Source organism: Tasmannia lanceolata, unplaced genomic scaffold, assembly GCF_043159265.1.
Source record: "Tasmannia lanceolata isolate RefF3 unplaced genomic scaffold, GAP_Taslan_0.1 ptg000002l, whole genome shotgun sequence".
Taxonomy (NCBI): Eukaryota; Viridiplantae; Streptophyta; class Magnoliopsida; order Canellales; family Winteraceae; genus Tasmannia; species Tasmannia lanceolata.
The window spans coordinates 5,999,107-6,020,560 of NW_027518679.1; the positions used below are offsets into that span (position 1 = coordinate 5,999,107).

Below are 21,454 nucleotides of genomic sequence, written 5' to 3' on the forward strand. Positions count from 1 at the left end.
CTGTGCGACCCGATCCCGCGAGAGGGTCCTGGGGCGCGCGCCGCCACGCTCTCTCTTGGTCTCTCGTACCCACGCGATTGGTGTGTACCTCTTTTTTTTAATTATTGAAAGCCATAGGGTGCAAAGAAACGTGGAACCCAATACCCACAAGGGCAGGGGTAAGCCGCCAAGCCTAGCTAGGTGATTTAATTCATCATTTCCGTGAACTTGGGATCACTAAAAGAATCTGAATTTCACATAACGGAGAATGACAGAGTCGCCACCTAGATGAGGGATCTAGGACTCATAAATAACCAGAAATCTAGACTCGTTACCTGGTTACAAGAATGGAAGGTATGGGGAGTTACCACCACATGCACCATCCTCGCCCAATAATCCGGTCTTCGATTCCAAAAGTTAACTCTCCTGAATTTCTTTTAGATTGCTCATTTAACTCTATCGAAGTGCGAACTACATGACATGCATCCTAAAATCTAATTTTAATGTAATTCGTAAATGTGTATCTTGGTTTTCTTAATTTATTTGAATTCAATCTAAGTGAAAGTTCTCCTAAAATTCTAATTTCATAGAAAGTTCTAAGTGTTTTAATTACTTTTAATTTAAGGATTAATATACAAAAGCCCACCACTTATGTGTGGAGCCGACTCGGGCTTGGTATGCCACTCAAGTATCCAAGTTGCCTACGTATCCCAGCCTCAATGGAATCAGAGTCGATCGTAGTTCGGTCCACCTGAACTAAGCTATTTATGCCTAACTCATCTAGGACACCGATCTAGACTGGATTGACTGTTTTAACAGCTTAAGAGAAATTATTTAATTCAAGTTGAAGAGTTTACTATCCTAGGACTTCATCTAAGATGCTATATGGTCCTATCTAAGTGCAAGTCGTCCCTTAGACTAATGCAGGTTAACCTACATCCTAGGTAACTAGGTTTGTCCTATGAAATTATTGGGTGACTAGTGTAACTCGATCTATGGCACGATTGCTATCCATAGCAAACAGTCGTGATGAGGCTGGACTCCTAACTCTAGGACTCCCTAAAGCCTTGGACACAACCTGACGTAAGTGTTCCTAAGGGGTCCTAGAAGGTTCCTACGATAGGAGACCGCAATCCAACGGCTCCTAAGACTTTGATTAAGTTAATTCAATTTGTTGATTTTTGTGATTTTTAGATTGATTGATTTTTTATTTTCAAGGATTTTTTATTCCTAAATATCTAAGGGATACCAAAGTTTCTATGGTTTGGATACCAAAGGTTCTATGGTTTGCCAGTTTCGGCCTCGAATCACAACCATGGATGGGAATTGTGCTTTCAACCCTTGTATAATTTATCACGTAAGTTATAGTATCGTATTGCCTGACATGCTTCTCAGGATTTTCGTGGACAGTGGACCTCGGAGCCAATATCATACTATAATTTACGCACTCCAATTATGCAGGATTAGTCGCAATTAGTATACGATTGTGGTTGCGATCTCGGCAGTTAGACTATTGCGGTATAGCGAATTTACATGGGAGCCCTATGAACCCTAAGTTTTCTGTGTCAAACAAGTTAGGGATTAAATTCATGATGTAAAGTTAAGATTTGTTGGAGGTTTTTACTGACTTTTGCGTTGATTTGCTATTAAATTATGATTTATTAACATTAAGACCAGATTAGTAGGATTAATCAAACTCCTAATCAGTTGAAACATTTTCAGTAACAAGATATGGATGATTGTGGCTTTCTGGAAAAATTTCATGAATTTTTATTAAGATTTGATATCAATCTCCTATTTGTTTAAAGTTCAAATGAGTTCATAGGTTAACACAGTAACTTATAGCATATCAATTTCAAATGAATCCAAACTTTCACAGAATAGAGATATAGATGATTATAGCTTACTGGAACAATTTCATGAATTGCCATTAAGATTTGATATCAATTTGTGATTTCTCAAAATTCAAATCAGTTTATAAATTAACACAGTAACTTATAGCATATCAATTTTAAATTAATCCAAACTTTCACAGAATATAGATATGGATGATTATAGCTTACTGGAAAATTATCATGAATTATTATTAAAATTTGATATCAATTTCTGATTTTTCAAAATTCAAATCACATTATGATTAACACAGTAACCTATAGCATATCAATTTCAAATTGACTCAAACTCTTACAGTATAAAGATAATCATGAGATTAGACTACTGTATGACTTTCATGGATTTTATTATGATTTGATGCCAATTGAAATTCACACAAAAATCGGATGAAACCAAATAATTACATACAAAGCAAACGTAATGGTATCCTAAAATCAAATAAAAAATTCCAGTAGATATATAATAAATTATAAAATTTTCTATCAAAATTTTAAAACTTAAAAATTAAATATCTTCTATAAAATCTATTTTTAAATAGAAAAGGGGAATTTGTTTCATAGGAATTGAAACCCGTTTATTAAAATAAATTACAAAACCATATTAAAACTTTGCAAAACCAACTGAAATTTTTTCTCTAACATTCTAGTAACTTAAGTTACTGGTTTGTAAAGAAATTTTTTGAACATTTACTAATTTAATACAAAAAAGAATTACGGCACGTAAACCGAAGAATCGATTAGAAAACAGTAAAGAAAATAGTTTTTTTTTAAATTTTATTCAATGAAAACTTCAATTTATAATGAAACATGAGTTCTGGTAAGTTTTATCAATTTTTAAAATCGTTTGATATTTATTAAAAATAAACCAAAATTAAAATAAATTAAAACCGGATTAAAAAAAATCAAAAACATCTAAAAATTTTATGATGAACTAAAAATTTAAAAGTCGGTTTGGAACCAAATTTTCATAAAATTTGGACTTGATTTGACCAATTTTCCATTTTATTCTTCAAGAAATAACCCTTTGCCGAATTATCTTGCAAAAAATAAAACGGAAATCGAGGCGGTCAAACCGTGGTCCAAGATTTTGCTCTCCAGTAGTTTTGAAATTTTTATTAACCTAAAAAAAATTCATTTTTTGAAAAAGATTATATTTTCAAGCACTTGCCTTGAAAATTGAATTTAAACTCATATTGAAGAATAAAGAAAGAAAATTAATATTTATATGGACGAAAACTAATTTTTTGTCGAAAATTTGGATTTTGAAAGCCTTTAATCTAGACTATAACATACTGGAATTTCAAAAGAAAACTCATTGATTTGATATTTTAAAAATAAAACCCTAGCACGCTTGTTCTAATTAGCAAAGAAGAGAGATCCTTACCGTTGATCGCGATCCTTGTCTCTAGGGTTGGTGACCTGAGATATACACTTTGTCCAACCCTTTTATACGCTCAAAAAGATCCAAAGAACACTCCAATAATCCTTGATTGTATGATGCCATGAAGAAGAAGAAGAAGTTCAAGAACCCCTTTTGTGAAGAACACTTGAGAGAGAGATGAACACACTTGAAGAGATGAATGAATTCAAAGGAGGAAGAGAGAGAGGGATGAATTTTTTACAGCCAGGCCAAAGGTTGTGCTTGCTTTGTTTTTATAGAAAAAGTTAGGGTTAGATTGGATTTGGAAGCTTCTAATGTGAGGACTCTTACCTTTAGTTAGTTTCTAATTCTCACTTATGACTTGCTTTTCCCTTACCTTCTAAATTGTATTTACTTCCAATATTGATTTCTTACGAGCCAAGCAATGCTAAATTACACAATGGAGATCCTTCAAGATCAATCTAGAAGTCTTCTCACATAGGAAACTAGCTTTTATGAATGATTTTCGTCCAAAAAGGGCTGCCCGACGTTTAAGCTCATTGCTGACCTATTTAGAGGCTGATTCAAGAAAAGTCATAAACTAGAAAGTTGTAGATCTTTTCGAGACATTCGAAACAAGTATAATTACAAATTTTTTAGACAAAAATGTAAAACGTTATGGCAGTTTTGGTAACCTGACCATACAAGTCCTTTCTAATAATAACTCTTCATTTCTTTATTATTTTTCTAAAACAAATATGATGTCACCAACCACCTCATCCCATGTTGGACGTTTTTGCATATGGCCTCCTCATTTGGGGCGCCCACTTATGTGGCCGACCTACATGGATAGGTCCACATGGACCCCACCTTGTGGGCTTTAGCCCAATAGGCCTTATGACATGTATTTTGGGTTTTTTTCAATGAAAATTAAATAAAATCCTTTAAATTCAAAATTTTTATTTATGAACCCAACCCATATGATATTTATAGTGCACCCTCAACACGTGATCAAACCATCTTTTTTTGGAAAAATAATTGTTCGGACCAAAATGCCCCTCTTTGACCATACACATCCAAATGCGACCAAAATACCCTCAAATTGGTTCAACCCTAAAGGGAAAAATAAAAAGATGGAAAGTCTTTGTGCTCAAACTTCAAAAATAGAAACTTTTAAAGTTGGGTCCTTTCGGTGAGCAATATCAAACAGGATCATTTGGTATCCCTTTAAAATACCCAAAATGCCCTCAACACTCAGAATTTCCAAATTAAGCAAAACCCCTGATAAATTCTATATTTAGCAGGTTTTTCAAAATTCAGAAAATCATTCATAATATCTCAGACACCTTTTGGAGATCAAAAGAATTACACAGGAAAAGAACAAATTACCCCTCGGTGCAAGAATTTGGTGAGACTAGGGAAAACCCCCACAATTCTAAAAATAACAGGTTTTTTCACTTGCTTGGAAACTTGAATTTTCATCTTCTAGATACCATTGGAACACCCTAGAAACCTTTAGGATCGCGAATCGACTTCAGAATTCCTTCAACGAGGCGAAATCTACCCTAAAATGCACAGATGCCTAATCCTAGGTGGATTACGGACTCGAAACTTGACAAACTACTGAATCTTTTGCTTTTTTAAAGTGTAGCAAAATGGGGGTGTCTACAAAATCAAAAGAAATCAGTCTCTATCTTCTTATCTTGATGTTTTCTTTAAAACGCAACGAACATCCCAAAAAACTCGAAGAGATGAGCGAGTTATGGTCTGTTTAGTAACATTGAGGTATAGAATAAAACATTCAAAACTTTCTGGTTCTATCCTTTTATCCTAAGGATTCAGAGGCATTCTCCAAACTAGGGATATCATGAAGAATCATATATGCTATGCTATAGGAGAAGGAAAGGGTATTGACTTCTGGAAGCAACCTTGGCACCCAAATGGGCCAGTTGTAGGTATAGAATAAAGCATCCATAACTTTCTCATTTTAAGTCCTAATCAAATGAAATCAGTCTCTATCTTCTCATCCTGAAGTTTTCTTTGAAACGCAACAAACTGCACCAAAAAATTCAAAGCGATGAGAGAAGTATGGTCTGTTTAGTAAAAACATGGGGTCATAGAGTAAAAAACATCTACAACTCTCTCATTTTAAATTCAAATCCAAATCAAATCAATCTCTATCTTCTCTTCTTGATGTTTTCTTACAAACGAAACATAGCTTTGTTGGGTGGCAAGCGATCATTAACAAATTGAGCACAAGAGACAAATTTGATTACCAAGGACCATCGAGGGACTCAGGCTGTCTATTATGCCTTTCTGATAGGGAAGACACAAACCATCTATTCTTTAAATGTGCCTACTTAGCTTGGATATGGCGTTCAGTTCTATGGAGGTTCAACTATAGAAGGAAACCTCTCCCATCATTAGAGAGTGAAGAAGAATGGATCAGGCTTCTAGCGGTTGGAGACAACCAATCCGCCACAGCGCTCAGAATTGCTTTTAATGCTGCTATTTACCTCATATGGTCCGAAAGAAATAGAAGGGTTCATGAGTCCAAAATGAGACATAAACAGAGCATTCTAAATGAAATTCTTCAAACAATCAGGCTAAGATGTCTCCATTTGGACTTGAATGAGATCCCTTCATCCAGCAGTAACTGTCTCAGTCACAACCTGAATCTCCCATGTTTTACCAAACCAAAAATTCAAAAAAATTGTCATTGGAACCAGGCTGGGACAAACTTAATACTGATGCCTCCCTGGGAGATCTTAATGCTTCCATTGGAGGTTTGATTCAAAATTCAAATGGAGAGATTACAGCTGCATTTTCTGATATTACTAGTCCCTCAGCAATCAGGAACTCGAATTGGAAGCCATTGCGGAAGGTATCAATCTGGCAAGAAAGAAAAATTCATCCAAAGTCTGGATTGAGTTTGACTCTCTCTTGGCAATCAACATCATCAAAGGGAAATCAATATGTCCTTGGAAAAAAAGGAATTCTCTGAACCAAATCAAGAACATCCTTGAGCTGCTCACAGATTGGCGCATTTCAAACACTTGGAGGGAGGCTAACCGATGTGCTGATTTACTTTCCAAGCAAGCTTGTCCGGCTAAAGGAAAAGACGTTGATGTAAATTCCTTGCCGCAAGATCTGTTTAGGATCTCCTCTGAGGATTTCTTTGGCGTTTCTTATGCTAGGCACTAGTAGTGCAGTTCTTAAGCCTCTGGTCTAAGTCCTCTGAGCATTGCACTTCTGATGTTCTTGTTCTTGTCTGTATAAAGGGAGCCTGTTCCCTTTCTGGCCTTGAGCCCCATCTCTTGTATCTTTCTTTCTTTTTAATATGATATCTGGTAGGGGTCCCGCCTAACCCGATCTTACCCATCAAAAAAGAAAGAGGTATAGAGTAAACATCCATTACTCTCTCATTTTCAGTCCAAATCAAATGAAATCAGTCTCTCTTTGCGCATCTTGAAGCTTTCTTTAAAATGCAACAAACTGCACCAAAAAAGTCAAAGGGATGAGAGAGTTATGGTCTGTTTAGCCAAAAGATGGGGGTATAGAGTAAAATATCCACAACTCTCATTTTAAATCCAAATCAAATGAAATCAGTCCCTATCTTCTCATATTGATGTTTTCTTACAAACACAACAAACAGCTCCAAAAAAGAGAAAGGGATGAGAGAGTTATGTTCAGGTTTGTAAAAAGATGGAGGTATAGTGTAAGACGTCCACAACTCTTTCATTTTAAGTCCAAATCAAATGAAATTAGTCTCTATCTTCTCATCTTGTTGTTTTCTCTGAAACACAACAAACTGCTCCAAAAAAGTCAAAGGGATGAGAGATATGTGGTCTGTTTAGTGACATGGAGGTATAGAGTAAAACATCCATTACTCTCTCATCTTCATTCCAAATCAAATGAAATCAGTCTCTATTTGCTCATCTTGAAGTTTTCTTTAAAATGCAACAAACTACACCAAAAAGTCAAAGGGATGAGAGAGTTATGGTCTGTTTAGTAATAACATGGGGGTATAGAGTAAAACATCCACAACTCTCATTTTAAATCCAAATCAAATGAAATCAGTCTCTATCTTCTAATCTTGAAGTTTTCTTTCAAACGCAACAAACATCACCAAAAAGTGAAAGGGCAGAGAGTGTTACGGTCATTTTAGTAACATGGAGATATAGAGTAAAACATCCACAACTCTCTCATTTTAACTCAAAATCAAGTAAAATTAGTCTCTATCTGTTCATCTTGAAGTTTTCTTTCAAACACAACAAACGGCTCCAAAAAAGTTAAAGGGATGAGAGAGTTATATTATGTTTAGTAACATGGTGGTATATGTGTACCCCGATCTCGAGGACGGTGGGCGAGGGACACGAGATCCCACGCTGAAGACACCCCATTTTGACCTGACCAAAATTTCCCAAAAATTGAATAAATCCCGAAATCCGAGTCCTGAAACCGAATTCGCGGTCTCCCGGAATCAAGTCTCAAATTCCCTAAAAAATCGAGCCCCAAGTTCGAGGAAAACCCGAATGATTACTTACCCATTGTGCCCATTCTTGGGTGCAAAATTCCCAAGAGGTTGCTAATGTTCCCAAAAATGCAAGCCGAGCGTGTACCGTTATCAAAGCATGGCTGTGCCAACAGCATTTCAAAAAAAAATCATTTTTCCCACCCCTACTCTTATTTGGGACACCCCCCTATAGGATAAAAGAATAGTCATAAATTCATCTACCAGGGTCTGTCCAGGGCAAGAAGAGGGGGGCCGAATTTATCATTTTGGCTTGTCTTGCTCGCATCGAACAAAGACCATAGGATCAAAAGGAGAATGGATGGCTGAGATTAGGAGGAGGGTTTTAACCCTAGCTATAAAATACCAAATCTCGTGGGTAAAAAGAGGAGGGGGGGCCAGATTTGTCTAAAAAAAAAGAAAGGGGAGAATAGCAGAGCGAGGAGAATATACATAGAGAGGGAGGGAAGAAGGGAGAAAGGGAGCTTGGTCTCGGCTTCCACCGCCACCTCCAACCGGAATCCGGCACCGCCACCATCCACCTCTGTAAATTCAAACCCCACCGGATTCCACCTTCACCTCTACACCACCATCCTTCCATTTTCTTCTTCTCAAACCCACTTCTTTTTTCCTCCACCTACCACCACCATCATCCCTTCATCTTCTCCGGCGGCCTTTACCGGAATTGGGCCTCCCAAACCCTTTTCTAAAACCACCTACCACCACCACTAACTATTTTTACCTCAAATCCAAGCCACCGACCCCCACCTCTGCAATTTCAGCCGCCGTCCCCAACACCATTCCCATCGCCGGTCATCCACTACCTCCACTAGCTGCCACCCTCTCCTCAAACCCCACTCCATTACCGCCGACCATTAAACCCAAACTGAAACCCCACTCCATTACCGCCGACCATTAAACCCAAACCCAAACCCACTTCTCTAAATCCCCATCCTCTCCACCGATACCACCACCTCCCTAAAACCCATTAAGCTAGGCCTCATTCCACCGAACCCCAACGTAACCCATTTCCATCTAATACCCTATCCCCTGTTTTTGCCCATCCTCAACCTCAAAATCCGGCCACCCCAAGCCCCTTTCTTCCACCATCGACCACCTCTGCAAAAACCCTCTTCTCCTTCTACCTTTATTCCAACCCCAAACCCATCTCATTCTCTCTTAGCCTAAACCCATTCTCAAACCCTCCATTAACTCCGTGCTACCTCCGACCACCGCCCACTACCATCTGCGCCTCTCCACTAGATCCACCGTTTCCCAAACTTAAAACCCATTTTCATAGCCACCATCATTCGTTCATCCCAGATTTTGGAGTTTTCATTTTCATTAGAAACAGGGACAAGGGAGAGAAGGAGAAGAGGAGAGGAAGCTTTAACCACTGCCTCAACAGCTCTATCAGCAACACCTCCTGGTATCATTTTATCCCCCTCTTATTCTAGTTTAATTTCGGTATAGTGCCTTCTTTGAACGTATGGTGTTTGGCTTATGGAACTAATTTTCATTGGATGTTCTTGCCGATGGTTTTTATCCCTGAACGGTATTATTATGGTCAAATTTTCAAATTGTGACTTCATCTTTGGTTCATTTTTAAATGCCCTGTATGTGAGGAAATCGGATTATACCTGAATTTCACAAATGGAGTGGCCCAACAAATCTGGTCTCATTCGATTCCTTGGTTTTGGATCCAAATGTACTAGGATTTAATCTTGGGACCAGACAGCCTATTTGTGGTGCCAATATTGTGTTTACAAATTGAACTGATTATGCTTCCTAATTCAGTGGCTCTAATGCTTCCATTTCTATCTTTTAATGTCTTTGATCTTTATCAATTCATTGCCTGATAATGTCAGCTATGCTTGCTTATTTCATTTAGTTTATCAAGTTTGTGATAGCTGAAGCTAGTGTTAGCATCTGTGCAGAAACTAAATCACCTGTTTTGTGTTTCAAGGTGTTTGATAAAATTCAAGATTATTTCCTGATCAACTTGATTTGATGATGATGTGTTCTTAGCCTTAGGGATTACTTCCTGGTTGAAAACGTTCATTAAGGCTTGGGATTAGCACCTGTGTTCCATTTGTTTATTCATTATAGGCAATTTTCCTCTTGAGTTCGGGCGATGACGGAATGTTTCTTGAGCCAACCATTTGCCCTTCACATTCTCTTCCCTTCTTGGGATTCTTACAGGGCGTAGGGGTTTCCCTTCTTTCTGAGGTCATCATTTCTTATAGGATCTAAGGATTCTACCTTGATTTCTTTCGGGACCATTCTCTTCGCGTTCCTCGGGATCCTATTCGAGTTTCGGGATTCCATCAATTTTGGGAATACTTCTCTCGGGTTTAGGCGACGATGGACGGAAACCTCCTGAGCCAAAACCCCCTTTCAATCAAAGGGATAAAATATCAAAAATCTAAAACAACAAAAATCTAAAAAACATCAAAAACAACAAAACTTCTCCTTTCGAACTACGTTGACTTGATCCCTTCCCACAGGGTACGTAGGTAGCTTGGGTCCACCCAAGTCCAGTCAAACCTTTTTAATAAATATTTTCAAACATTTTCAAACCTTTCAAAACAAAAACAAAAATGGGCAAGGATGGTGATTGCCAGGTCACTCGGAGTCCCCTTTTCATTCCATTTCCGATTTTGATCGTGGTTCTCCGGTTTTTATCGGTTTTCCGACATTTTTATCGAGTTTTGGGACGAGCAATGACGTAGCGTGACCCCTTCACAGGGATTGTCCTCGCTGAGCCCAACGATAGGTCATGACGATCGCGAGACTTGTCCGATCTTCAGCAGATTAGGATCGCTGGGCTTGATTCCATTTGAATCGCCCTCTGAGCCTATCGTGTGTTTCGTTTTCTTTCCCCTGGCATTTTTGGTCATCGTATACCTTTGATTTTCTGATTCCTTTATTTTCTTACATCTTGTTAGCTCACTGTGGGTTTGTCTTTGGTTTATTATGAATTACTTTTTTTTGGTTTGTTTACTGTTCTAGCATGTGATTGATTGTCATTTTCTCAGCCTTATCTCTTGCATAGGCTCGCATGCTAGTGTGTTTACTTTACTACTTTGGTTGCTTAGCTATAGCATTTATTCATTCGTCTTATCTTGATTATCTGTCTAGCTATAGCTCTTTTCTGCTTTCCTTATCTCATTATATCTATCATTGTCTGATTAGTTATAACTCTGCATGCGGATATTACTGCTTTCCTAGAATGTGATGAGTTAGGATTAGATGCGATGAGTTAGGATTTGGATGTTCATTTTCTTTGCCCATTCCCGGGTCATGCATGCTCAGATAGACGTTTTCTCGGGGATGTTCATTTCCATTTCACATGACTTTTGCCCAAGACTCTTCAAAGTTAATTAAAAATGGCATAAGAGACCATGTGCTTGCACTTGGGCGAATTGGGGGTGCTCTTCGGATCTTCCTCATTCGTCACCAGGCACGGACCTTTGCATCTTTGGTTATCCGTTACAACAGAGTATTTCATGGGATCTAGGGCCCATTTCCTTGGATGGCGACTCTGAGTTATTTTCGGGTGCGTCTTGGTTTCGAGGCTCCTGTCTCCTGCTCAAGAGGTATCTCATACATTATACATCGCCACCCATGCTGTGAGTGGCATCATCATGTTTTGAGAGTTCCTTGGTAGAGCTCTCCTTCACATCGTGGAGGTCTCAGAGGATTGACGGGGGATCTCGCGTCCCTCGCTCACCGTCCTCTCGGGATCGGGGTCCACACACGCCGATCCTCTAAGATCTCCACAATGTGAAGGAGAGCTCTACCAAGGAACTCTCAAAATGGTGCCACTCACAGCATGGGTGGCGATATAAATGAGATACCTCTCGATTCAAGGACTAGCCCGGAACCAAGATGTACCTATAACAAAGAAGAGTTTCCATCCAAGGAAGTAGGCCCTAGATCCCATGAAATACTCTGTTACAACGGATAACCAGAGATACAAAAGTCCGTGCCTGATGACGAATGGGGAAGGTGTTAAGCGCCCCCAATTCGCCCATAAGAAGTCCAAAGCAATAGAATAAACACACTAGCATGCGAGCCTATGTAAGAGATAATGCTAAGAAAATAATAATCAATCTCATGCTAGGAAAGTAAGCAAGCTAACAGTAGCACATAAGAAGTCAAAGATAAACACACAATGAGCTAAAAGATACAGGGAAAGAAATGAATCGGAAAATCAACGGTACATGAGGACCAAGAATGCCAGGGAAAAGAAAATGGAGCGTATGATAGGCTCAGGGAGAGATTCTAATGAATCAAGCTCAGCGATCCTGATCCGCTAAAGATCGGATCAGTCTCACGATCGTCATAGCCTATCATTGGGCTCAGCGAGGACAATCCCTGTGAAGGGGCCACGATACGTAGTCGCCCGTCCCAAAACCCGATAAAACATCTGAAAACCGATAAAACCGGAAATCCACGATCAAAATCAGAAATGAAATGAAAGGAAGGCTCCGAGTGACTTGGTAATCATTCATCCTTCCCCATTTTGATTTTTGATGTGAAAGGTTTGAAAGATTTTTTAGAAAATGTTTGAATGATTTTTTTGAAGGGTTTAAATGATTTTATTGAAAAGTTTGACTGAACTTGGGACGAGAATCCCAAGCTGCCTACGTACCCTGTGGAAAGGGATCAAGCCAACGTAGTTCGAAACAGCTTTTCCAAAAATGCTGTTGTTGTTTTTCTATGTTTTTGTTGTTTTTGGATTTTTATGTACTTTTTATCCCTTTTGATTGAAAGGGGGTTTTGGCTCAAGAGGTTGCGCTGTCCGTCATCGCCTAAACCCAACGATGCGTTCCTTTGATCGATGGAGTCCCGAAACTCAAGGAGGATCCCGAGGAATGTGAGAAGAATAATTCCGACAGAATATATGAAAAGAACCTCTAAACCTTATAAGGAATCCTAAGAGCTAAGACTCTAAAGAATCGAACCCGAAGTCTGTATCAATCAAATATTCGCATTAAGGAACACAAACCAAGATGAAAAGGTACAACAAGAGACCACATTTAAATTTTTATGCTTCAGGCATGTTGGCAACAGCCCTTGCATATGCACTATATCCCAATGGTCACACTACATTTACCCAGAAATTAATCAAAACTATCATTTTTCTCAAATGGATGCCACTAATTCATTCAATTGAAAGAGAGCAAGATAAATTGGGTTACACTACAATTAAGGTCTCGACAGGGGAGCCATCCAACTGATCCAAACAATTTTATCAAATAGAGACCAAAACAAATAAGTAACGATGCGAACACCAATCCCACAAGGAAAATGACATACAAGTAAAACAAGTGGAAAACAGAAGGCCCAAATCAAATTCATTCCCAGAATTTAGTGATAACAATTCAACCGGCTTAACAAGTGGAAAATAGAAGGCCCAAATGGGCTGATTTTAACAGTTGTATCAAAACCATTTCAATCCGTGAAGGACTTAAATCCCTGACCAGGATATGGATTTAGAAATGGCTTTTCTAACTAGAGGCCATCCTAGTCTTCAAAAATCCTACAGCCAAACCTGCGTACATATAGCTAATGACCTCAAATAAGACATGAGCAAAGTTTCAAGCCCAATCAAATCAACAAGAAAATGGGGACACCTAGCCAAGGAAGGACAGATTCATGACTTCGAATCCAACTGAAATGAATACGCTGACTGCCCTTTTATATTCACACTAATATGAATCGACAGAAAACATGTGCATAACACCTAAGCTTGATGAATTGGATGATCAAGATTGGAGAAACCTAACAACAGAAGCTATATTCGGGTGAAGAACTGCACAGCATTAGCAGATGTTGACATTCATAAAACAATGAAGGGAGAAAAACAATGAATCCAAATCTTTTGATAAAAAAAAAATACAACAAAGGAGGCAATCACAAAGAGGCAATAGGGGTAAAATGAGTTACCAGACTGAAGGAATTAGGAGCCGAACGTGAATCAGCTCTTCTCTTTTCATATCTCTTGAGATTTGCCAAGGCGCCGTGAAATTCCACCCAAAATCCGGAGCTTCTACAAATGGATGTCGAAAATAGCGTGATTAGAGGAGAGTCATAATTGCAGACTATGGCTTGAGGGGTTGAGGAAAATGAGGAGATCTGATGGAGGTTGATGTGGGCTTGAGATGGGTTTTGTTGAGAATGGGGTCCGTTGGTAGTGAAATTGGGGTGTAGGGAAGACAAAAATGGGTTTGTGGCCGAGCAAAAGGGAATGAGGGGAACGGTGGCGTTGCTATAAAGGTGATGGTGGCTATGGGAATAAGATGTAGATGGGGGAGAATCCAAGTGGGTTTGATAGAGATGGTGTTGGGCTGATGGTGGTGGTGGATTTGAATCAGATTCTGTGGGGAGAATCTGGGATTTGCAGTGGTTAGAGGTTGAAGATGGTTAGAAGTGGGGTTTAAGAAGAGGGTTTTGGTGGTAGTAGATGATGGAAATGGAGATGAGGTTTGGGAATATTGGTGTAGAAGATGAGGAAAATAGGGTCTGTTGGAATTTTAATGGGGAATGTGTGGAGCTCGGTGGTGGTAGGTGAAGTGGAGCTTGGGTCCGGTAATGGAGTACGGTGGCTGAGGGAAGAGGGTTTGGTGGTGGAAGGGTTGGGTGGTAGGAACCGGTGGAATGGGGTCGGAGCAAAGGGTTGGCCAGAGTTGGTGGACGGAGGTGGGGAGCCGGCACCAGCGAGATTGCCGGAGAAGAGAAACGGCAAAAACCCCTTTCTCTCTTAGCTCTCTTAGCTCTCTCTCTTTCTCTCTCTCTCTCTCTCTCCCCCTCTTTTTTTGTGGCTGCCAAATGGGGCTCCCTGTTTTGGGAAGAGAAAATGAAGAAGACCTCCTCTTTTCTAAAACCCAAGCTGACTACCCTTTTAAAGGAGAGTGAGGGCTGATATTTGCACACCCAAGCTTTAGTAATAGCACCCCTTCAACTTGTCTTTTCTCTTTGGGTGAAATATGCATGGTAATTGGTATGACCACACCCATGATTTGATAAATCACCCACCTTTTACATTATAAGAAATGATATATTTCACCCCTTTATATTGCCCTGGACAACCACCCTTAGTGCACTTATGACTACTCTTTTTAGCTAGAGGGGGTGTCCTGAGGTGAAACAACTCCAAATGAAAAATTATGTATTTGACCCCCTTCTCTTTACATGGAAAGCCACCTTGAAGTGTATTTTCATGAATTTTAATTGTACAGGGGGGGAGGCTAGATAAAAGGATGGGGAAGGTATTTGAACCTTACTTCTATTGTTTATAAGGTTGGTACCGACACATCTGTCCTCGCTAATTCACCCATTCTCCGACATTTGCACAATTATATGTTGCTAATTGCACCCCACCCATCTGTCTTTTCCGTTATTTTTTTGCTCAACTTGTCCAAAATTTTGCGGATGTCCTCTTTAGAGTATCGACTACCATCTAGGGAACTTGCACATACCAATGAGCATAACAGGTTGGTCCCATTTCAGGTTTTCTTCGCATTTTGGGCCCACTTATTCAGGAATTCGGGGATTCGGCTTGGGACCTTGACTCAACTTTCGGGAATTTATTCGATTTTGGAAGAAAAGGGTTCGGCCAAAATGGGGTGTCTACAGATGCGCCTCTTTGGCAGAGGACGCTTGTCGCACGAATGCCAAAGCTGAAGAGACAACACATTTTGATCGGCCTGAGATTCTAAATGAAAATATACAAAATGGATTGGATTTTGATTAAATGGCAATTTGGAGTTTGTACAATCAGGCGGAACCCACACGCACTGAAAATGAGGCTCGAATAATCTGGCGGAACCTTCACGCCCTGAAAAAAGAATTTTTAGTTAGGCGGGACCTTCGCGCACTAACAAACGAGAGATTTAGTTAGGTGGAACCTTCACACGTTAACCACAAGGAAGCTTTGTTATGCGGAACCTTCACGCAGTAACAAGCAAGGGAACTTTGTTATGTGGAACCCTGACAAAGTAACAAAAGGGAGAATTTTAATTAGGCGGAACCCTCACGCACTAATCAAAAGGGAAAGCTTTGTTATGCGGAACTCTCACGCAGTAACAAGGAAAATTTGTTATGTGGACCCTTACACAGTAACAAAAGGGGGAATTTTAATTAGGCGGAACCCTCACACACTAATCAAAAGGGAAAGCTTTGTTATGCGGAACCCTCACGCAGTAACAAGCAATGAAAATTTGTTATGTGGAACCCTCACACAGTAACAAAAGGGGGAATTTTAATTAGGCGGAACCCTCACGCACTAATAAAAAGGAAGAGATTTGTTATGCGGAACCCTCACGCAGTAACAAGCAATGGAAATTTGTTATGTGGAACCCTCACACAGTATCAAAAAGGGGAAATTTTAATTAGGCGGAACCCTCACACACTAATCAAAAGGGAGAGCTTTGTTATGCGGAACCCTCACGCAGTAACAAGCAAGGAAAAATTTGTTATGTGGAACCCTCACACAGTAACGAAAGGAAAATTTTAATTAGGCGGACCCTCACGCACTAATCAAAAGGAAAAGCTTTGTTATGCGGAACCCTCACGCAATAAAAAGCAAGGGAGATTTGTTTGAAGAGTAAAATTCTTATGAAAAGATTGATACTCTCTTGCTTTTGATTGATTGATTGATTTGAATTGATTGATTGGGATTGATTTCTTTGGAGATTGCTTTGTCTCTCCAAAGAAGCGGGAACCCCCTTTTTTTATTATTATATGCTTGCTGGATTGATTGATTGATTGATTTGGATTGATCGATTGATTCAGGTTGATCCTTTGAGAATTGCTTTGTCTCTTGCCGAGGAAATGGGAGTGTGAGTTCCTTGCTGAGGACTTGACTCACATGATTTGCTGGGATTTTGGATATTGACCCTTTTTTAAAGAATTGGATTCTGCTGGGAGTAGAATACTTTGAGCAGTTGACAGCATACTTTGAGGGAAGTAGATTCTAGACTCCACTGGGGACTGATTTTGCTGATGAGTTGGCTCTGTTGTAGAGTAGGCTCACCTGGGGAGATTGGAGGTTTGCCTCGGGATGTGCTCGTCACCTCTCTTATCTCAACTTGCTGGAGACATTGGCACTGATTGCCTTTGTGTGCTTGACATCTTTTATGACGCAAATCATAAAAGATGCCCCTAGTGTACTTGTGCTTCCATGACGAGAGTCTCAAGGAAAGAACAATGATAGTTGAAGAAAAGATGCTAGGTTTCATGAATGCTTAAGGTTGCATAGGTTTTTTTTTTCTTTTTCGGATGGATAGAGAAGGACTATCACCGTGACGGCTGAGTCTAAGAATCTCTTTCTTGCATTGCTCACTTCTGGAGGCTTAAGGTATCTGGTAGGTTTGAATAAGATGACTCTTGCCCCTTCTGATACCTAAACCAGGATTTACTCTGAATTTTTTTTTAGGGCATGCTGCCATTCTTCCAACGCCAGCGACTTCGACTTCAAAGGGAAATGACAACAAATAAATAAGAGAAATGAATTTCAAATGACTCAATCCAAGAAAACTATTACTCTAGAGACTCGACTCATTTTTTTTACTCACTCTTGGATCTTATGTGTTATATGTTTTAGGGTATGGCCTAGCCACTCTAAGAGTATTTCAAATACCGTGTCAAGGGACACTACTCTCCTCCTTCGGTATTTCCTTCATGGTTATTATCCCTTTCAGATTGCTTGGTTTCAATGCCTTAGTTTAGAGGAGCGTCAAAATAAGCTTGCTGGCACTTCTTGGACTCTGAGATTTTGCTCCGTTTGAAGGTTCCTTCTTCACCTCATTGATTCGCTCTTTGTGAGAAGTCACTGCCATTAACCAGATTGCCTTTCCAGGTTTTCAATCCGGTGGACCGCTTGCCCTATCTTTTGCCTGGATCGCCCTTTCGGGTTTTCGGTCCAGTGGGCTTGAGTACCCTGACTTTTGCTTAAGCCGACTTTTTGGTTGTCAACTTAGCGGGTGAATGACCCTAACTTTTGCCTAGGCCGCCCTTTCGGGTTTTCAGCCTAGCGGGTCTTCAGACTCCATCGTTTTTCTCTTTTCTTTCTGCTTTTGCCTCGAACCTTTCCTTGTTCACCAGAAGGACTTTCTAGGTAGGCGTGGGTTCAAAAGGGTTGGATATTTCTTTGGTTCAAACGATTTCGACCGAATTTGGTCTAACCAGATTGCTTACATACCCCAAAAATGGAGGATCAGGTCCGCGTAGTTCGCTTGGGGTTTGGAAAAGAATGATTTAGCTTTTAACTCAAAGGTTGACCGAATCTGGAAGACCAGGTTGCCTACTGTAGACACCCCCATTTTGCTTCGCTTTAATCAATAAAGAAGTTAATGTTTTGCTATCGGTTTTTCAGTGTTTTTCATTCCCGTGTCCGCCTCTTATATTTTCTCAAACTTTTCGATCATTTCTGCCATGTTTCGCATTTTTTTCCGTTAAGTGTTGAGACGGGTTATTCACGAGAATCCGAGCAAGGGAGAGTTTAGACCCGTTTGGTAGGCCCGCATTGAACATTTGTTTAGTTTTAGATCAAACAGGGGGCCCACACATTGTTTTAATGATAAATGAGTTTTGAACCTACTTTGATCCAATGCATAAAGATGCCCATCAAGGGAACAGTCAAGATCTCAGGGAGGTTATTTTAACAACCAATTTTTGTTGTGACCATCAAGTTGAACTATTTGGATAACCCTCGGAAATGATTTTTGAGGCACAACTTTATAAATTAATGGTTTGGATCATCCCATGGGGGTGATGTTTGGAGGATACAAGTTGTCCATGCCATGGCCTGTCAAAGTGAACGGTTCAGATCAGTCTTTGGAAATAATTTGGGTATACACCTAATTTACACTGAGGTTCATCAAATAATCAGAACCATCCACTTAATGTGTAAATGGTAGGCCAACAGTCATCAAGATGGACTATACTATTACCCTAATGAGATGATCCAAACCATTTATTTGGGGGATTCGGTCAAGAAGATTCAAAAGAGGGAGCTAAGGTGGTTTAATGCAAGTGGTAATTACACACTATGATGGGGGCCCATTCTATTTGATCTGTTTCTATAAAAGAGGATTCTTTTAGCTAACCAATCGGATTTAAGGACAATGGTCTAAAAATATCTTTCTTTTCAAAGGAAGGGTGTGTGTGTGTTGAAAAGAAACATAACAATAATAAAAAGGATATTCGGTCACTTTTTGTAAAAGGGGTGATACGAATTTAATTTTCTAATCTTTCTCTCACACCTTCCATATGTCCTAAGAGGAGGAAAAAGCAATATTTTTTTTTTAGAATGTTGTTTTCTTTTTAGAAAAGGGTGTTACAATAAGAAATCCGGCTTTGCATGCCTCGATAGGGGCAAGCCCTTATTTTGGCAACTTATTCTACCATGGAAAGCAAGGAGGCATGTTTACAAGAGGGGAAGAGTTTTGGGCAGCTTTCTTGATTCTGGGGAATGTTTTAAAAAGCAAGAGTCTTTCCTCATAAAAAGAAAAAAAAGAGAAACAAAGGATGGGAGGAGAATCGGTCTTAAGGCAAGAGGAGCATAGACCATTAAAAGAAAAATACCTCTCTGCAACTTTCCCGGAAGAGAACTCCGTTTTTTTCTTTGGACAGATCTCTCTCGCTCTCATCTCTCACAGATCTCATATACCTTTGGGGAACAAGCTCTCAAGCACGATTCTCTCCGATCTCCCTACACCCTCTGCTCAATAAGAGGAGCTCTGTTATTCTCGAAAAAGAAAAAAATCGTGGCTATGATCCTCTGCTCTCTCAACAGCCCCTCTTAATCTCCCCTCTCTCAGCAGCTATCACTATCTCTCTCTTAACATTTTTATCTCCCACCTCAACAGCCCTCTCGATCTCACTCTAAGATCCCATCTCACCCTCTCCCACGCTAAAAAACAGAACATAGCCATCCCTCTCCATCTCACTCTCATCCTTTCTCAAAAACAGAGCATAGCCATCCCTCTCTTTCAACTCTCTCATCTCTCTCACCCACACTCTCTCTAAAGAAAGAAAAACAGAGTACCGTGTTTGGAGCACACTCTCTTTCATCTCTCTCACTTTCACTCACTCTCTGTCTCTCTCACTCTTACACACTCTCTGTCTCTCTCACTCTCACTCCCTCTCTGTCTCATTCTCTCTCTGTCTCTGTCTCTCTCACTCTTACTCCCTCTCTGTCTCTCTTAACTCTAAATCCCTCTCTGTCTCAATCCCTCTTTGTCTCTCTCATTCTCTCTCATTCTCTCTCTATCTCTCACTCTCACTCACTCTCATTCTCTCTCTGTCTCTCTCACTCTCACTCACTCTCACTCCCTCTCTGTCTCTCTCTCTCTCTCTCTCTCTCCATCTATCTGAGTGGTAAAAAAACAAAATATAAAAGAAAAGAAAAAAAGAAGAAAGGACATCAGATTGAGCATCGGCGAATTTTCTCGGATTCTCAGGCTCGTGGATTCGGCAAGGATCTTGACCAAAGGTAGGTGCACTCTTCTCAGATTTTTCCATGTATATTTTTTTATATATTTTTGCATGGTTTTAGCATTTAATCGTGTTTAATTCAATATTATATGGGTGGGCTCAAAATCATGTTTTACATGAGTGTTTCTAGTCCGATTCGTCTCAAAATTTAATACGCTGATCTATTTAAATAGAATAAAAGAACTATCGGATCGGATCGGACATTGGAGCAAAGGATTTTGAGAATTTGAGTGAAGATTGGAATTTCATTTGTAATAATGACTGAGATATTAAGAAATTGGAAAAAATAGCTATCTCAGGATGATCTATTTTTTGGAATATTAAAATTTTTTTATGTTCATCACATCAGAACAATGTTAAAGGGCATGTTTCGAAGTCGTAATTTTCTCAAAAATCATGTTTTAAAAATAGAAAACTCTTCAAAAACATCTTTTTGAAGAAGGAAAATGGAAAATATACCAAATAAGTTCTAAAATTAATGAAATTTAGTGGAAAAATAATATGACGCTGATATATTCTACCATGAATTTTTAATGATTTTAGGATTTTATTTGGTATATTGTTTGACATTTTCTTTGGAAACAACTAGATTTTGTGAGGTTTTTTTATTAATATCAATTTGTAATTAAAATTTTCAACATTTTTGCAGTAGTCTTATATTCCATATTTCATCATGCTGTAAAATTTTCAATTGATTTGGAATTTTTTTCTTAGGGGATGTTATGTAAATCCATAATCTGGTCTGAATCTTTAAAAATCCAAAATTGGTAGTAAATAGTGTCCAAAATTCATGAAAATTTCATAACATACTATATTCACTTATATCTGGTCTAAGGGTTCCTTTGTAAATTTAACAATCTGGTCTCATTGTTATAAAATCAAAAATTAATAACATATTAATATAAAAACCTGTGAAAGTTTTCCAGTAAGCTATATTCATTCCTATCTTATTACTGTAGAAATTTCAATTTATTTTGAATTTGTTTGCAATGAGTTCATTTGTAAAATCATTCAGGTGGTCTGAAATTGATAAAATCCATTAAAAATTGGAATTAATCAAAATCATTATAAAAATTTCTAAGGAACCTTAAATTTCTGTCACATATTCATTCCTTAATTCACTGAAACAGAAATCTTAGGAGTTTTAGATTTCCTTCGTAAAATGGCCCTACTAGGATAAGTTTCGATGCCAAGGATGCAACC

The 21,454-nt window shown here is 39.0% G+C and overlaps 1 long non-coding RNA gene across 1 annotated transcript; it reads right to left on the reverse strand.

Annotated features, from left to right (window-relative positions):
• Positions 1-5,353: 5,353 nt before the first annotated feature.
• On the reverse strand, positions 5,354-19,514 carry LOC143882299 (uncharacterized). The gene is made up of 2 exons (XR_013252167.1): positions 19,340-19,514; positions 5,354-6,726 (listed from the first exon to the last, which is right to left on the reverse strand). It is a non-coding gene; the product is annotated as an uncharacterized LOC143882299 (long non-coding RNA).
• Between the last annotated feature and the right edge of the window lie 1,940 nt (positions 19,515-21,454).